The following is a 4,108-nucleotide window of genomic DNA, read 5'->3' as shown; positions in this document are numbered from 1 at the left end:
AGATGGGCAAAGCACCCTCTCTACTGGTCATGTCATGAACTGTTACAGATTCATTGCTGAAATTTCACTGGATTGTGGTGAGGGGGTTGGGGGTGTTGAGGATAAGGCACAGGGATGTGCCAGTTCATTTCAGCCATATCATGAAACCTGTAGCAGTCACTTGCCCCAAACACAGTTACGTACACGCATGCACACAGAGACCTGCCACTGCCTGGATGGAAGGTCACATTGCATGGGGCAGTGGTGAAACATTAGCCATCAATGACCTTTCTAGTGACGCATGAAGCCAAATCATGGGATGGTCTATGCGAGAACAGCCCAGTGACTCAGCTTAACTGGAGGTAGAAGTTGTCCAGAACACCACTTCTGTGAAATGGGAGACAGCATGCTGTTTTTCACCAAAGGCTGCTCCTTTGTGTAATCCCTTGGGCGCCCTCGGGCTGTGCTGCTCCAGGCCCCACCCAGTGGCCCAGTGAGGGGCTCCCTTCCACAGGAACCCCTCAGTCACACCCGCATGCTTTCTCCATTCCTGGTCCCTGGGGACCAACAAGCAAGAAATGGCGGCCCTGCGCTGAAACAGCAGATGCACGTGGGGCAACAGGATTTGGACACGGTGTTAGCCTTGGAGCCAAGTTACTTGGGAATCTGTGAAAACAAGCTCTCCAAGTCCGGAGAGATGCTCTCCTGTGCCTGGAAGAGTGAAAGCACCATTCCTCCGCTCAGCGTTTCTCCCCCATTGTATGCTTCTCAGGGAGAAAAGGACACGATTTTCACACATACACACACACACACACACACACACACACACACACACACACACACACGAGTACTGTGTATTTCTGCAACACTGGGGTAAACAGATGAGGCCTGTGAGTGAAGCCCCAGCATGATCTCCAGTACCCCACCCCCTGCCTCCCACCCCAGGGCCGAGGGCTCGCTACATGGCATCCCTTAACCCAGAGGTTCCCAAAGTTGTAGCTGCCTTGGAATCACCCGGAAGGCCTGTAGGAACACAGTAGGTCTGAGGCGGGACCCAAGACTTTGTATTCCTAACAAGGTCCCAAAGAACCCTGGCATCTTGCTGGAGCTGTTGATTTGGGACCACACCTTGAAAGCATCGTCCTGCAGTAGCTGCCCCAGGCGGCCAAGAACAGCCACTGCCTCTCCCCACCGTGGCTCCGTGGCTCCGTGGCTCCCGGGCTGTCCCAGAAACACTCCCTCTGGCCTGATTGGAAAGATGACCGCGCTGTTCTGTTCTTTACGGAAGGCTTTTGTATTTCCCCCATGAAGAGGAACAATATAGAGATTCGGTTTCCGGGCAGCCCGGCTGTTCCAAAACCGTGGGTGCATCTGTGACTGTGGTGGGGAAAGAACACAGATGGTGCTGCCAGGCCGTCTCCAGACTGTGGAAGCCACAAGCCACCGGCGTCTGCTTCTGTGGAGAAACAAACTTCAGCCACCCACGGGCGCCCCCGCACGGGCCTGGTTGATTCCTCGAGAGTGGCTGGCGCTGGGCCTGCCCAGCACTCTCCCCTCCCCTCCCCTTACCTTCCTCCCTTCCCCTATCCTCTGGGGCAATTCAGAAACGGTACAGTGGATGTGAGAAGGGAGTGGAGGATGGGGAAAGGCAGGTTGGAAAACCTGGCCTCGAGGTAATAAAAGTGATTTCCCACCTAGTGAAGGCAGCACTGACATCCGCTCCATGCAGTCCCGGGATGGCCACCAAGTGAGGGAACAGCAAAAAGGAGAAGACACAGGGAAGGAGAGAAGAGGCTCTGCCTCCCAGACTGCAAAGGAGATGCACCGCTTCCAACAGAGAGCGTTCCTACGCTTCAACCACAGCCCTCATTCTTCTGAGAGAGTAGAGGCAGGAAAGACAGACGTTCATAGTCTTGATTTTTTTTTTTTCTCCAGAAATTACCTAGAGATCCCCAGGACTGCCATGCTGGGCCAGACTCACAGGACACTACTTCCCTGAATTATTTGCTTCTAGAACTATTGATGATGGGTTCGTCTAACCCTTCCTTGATTTGTTTGTTTCCATTATGTTATTTATAAAGATAATGGGTTGTATGATAAAGACTTCTTTTTTCTTCTTCTCTCTTCTTTTTTTGGGAAGGAATATCGCTCTGTCGCCCAGGCTGGAGTGCAGTGACGTGATCTCGACTCACAGCAACCTCTGCCTCCTGGATTCAAACAATTCTCCTGCTTCGGCTTCCCATGTAGCTTGGATTACAGGTACCCACCACTACGCCTGGCTAATTTTTGTAGTTTTAATAGAGACAGGGTTTCACCATGTTGGCCAGGCTGGTCTTGAACTCCTGACCTCAGGTGATCCACCCATTTCAGCCTCCCAAAGTGCTGGGATTACAGGTGTGAGCGCCCGTGCCCAACCTTCTTTCTCTCTTTAAATTATCTCTTAAAATTGATTCTCTCCTTTGGGTGTTCATCCTACAAGTTGATTATGGAATTGGTTCATTTATTCTTTCAACACACATCTAACAGCACTTTGGGCCAGGGGTTGGGGTTGCAGAGCCGAGCAAGACCTCATGCTAGCTCTTTTAGCCTAGTGAGGACGGACATGTGGAGAACTTCAAAGGTGAGAAAGTGGTAAGGAGGGGCCACACGGCACGCTGTGGCACATTAGCGAGGACGGCTCTGTGGAGGGGTGAGTGTGCTGGGGAGGGAGTGATGGAGAAAATGGCATGGCGGAGCTGAAGTTTGGGCCGAGTCTGATGGGGCACCCACCTGTCCCCCTAGCGAGACCTCTTCTAGTTTTCTATCTTTTACCAGACAGGAGTTTCTGCCCTTAGCAAAAGCTGCAAGTGCATTTAAAACCTGACCTCCCCAGTCCTCCTTTTTATCTCGGGTTTTCTTCCTGCACTGTCTCAGCTGACTCTTCCCAAAGGACTCTTGGCTGATAAGTTTCATCCATTCCTGTCGCTTCCTTATCCTCCAAAATAAGGTGGGCTCTTTAGAAATGGGAAAGATTCTCTGGAATTTGAATGGTTCATAAGAAGTCTCTTCTGGGCAGGGGACCAGATCTCATGACAGTTCCTTTCCAAGTGTGCACAACAATAAACAGGAGTGCTTATAATTAAAAAAAAAAAAAAAAAAAAAAGAAAAAAAGACAGATCGCTCAAGCTCACTCCCAAAAATGGATTCCTTAGACCCAGGATGGGGTCCTGGAATTTCGTTTTTCACCAGCATCCCCATGTTCCTGCAATAATTGGGCAGTGGTCACCTTTAGAGGACTACTGACTCATTAGAATAAAGCCCTCAAGCTTTTGAAGGCTCTGGTCACCTATTCGGAGGACCGCCTGGGCGGTTGATGAGTAGGGAGTTTCCTCCTGAAAATAGTGCTCTGGGGGCTTGGCAGATCTGATGAAGTCCCTGGCTTGGGAAGAAGCCCCCAGGCAACAAGCTGGTGCCTGGTCCAGGGCTGGGAAAATGCTCATTGGTGACTCTTCTGCAGAAGGGGTCCCAGGGGACATCATTCACTGTGCCATCAGTAAGCAATGCTGGTCAGGCTCTTGGGATCCTTCTGTAGGAGGGGCTAAGCATATTCTCTGTCTGTGGAGAGCATCACAGTGCCTGAAGGACTTCATCTTCATCTGCATGATCTCTTTTGACCATTGCAACCACAGCATGAGGGAGGCAGGCTTTGAGTCACGTAACCAGTGGCAGCACCAAGAGATATGTGGGAGGGGCTCAGTATTGCCCTGGTTCCCAGTCACCAAGGCTCCCGAGCCATCTCTAGTTAGCCTATAATCTAAGCAAAAGATAAGTCTACTGAACTATCTTGTCGAGCTATACCTAAATGTTTGGAATGTCTATTTTATACTGAGTGTGCCTAAATGTCAGCAATGTTATTATGACCTAGAATTCAATTATGAAAACAAACCATAAATAGAATAATATTGTTTGCATTTGATGTTCATACTGTTTCTCTGAAGAACTGAAGACTCACCTGTACCAGATGTATTGGTGTAAAAATAATAAACAATCTGTTATAAAAAGAAATGGCAAAGCCAAAAAAAAAAAAAAAACAAAAAACAAAAAAAACAAAACACTAAGCAAAAGAGTGTGCCTGTGCTTCCAAACCATT

This window comes from Chlorocebus sabaeus, chromosome 25 (assembly GCF_047675955.1).
Source record: "Chlorocebus sabaeus isolate Y175 chromosome 25, mChlSab1.0.hap1, whole genome shotgun sequence".
NCBI lineage: Eukaryota > Metazoa > Chordata > Mammalia > Primates > Cercopithecidae > Chlorocebus > Chlorocebus sabaeus.
The sequence above is the reverse complement of the archived record's forward strand: the minus strand, read 5'-3'. Positions refer to the sequence as shown.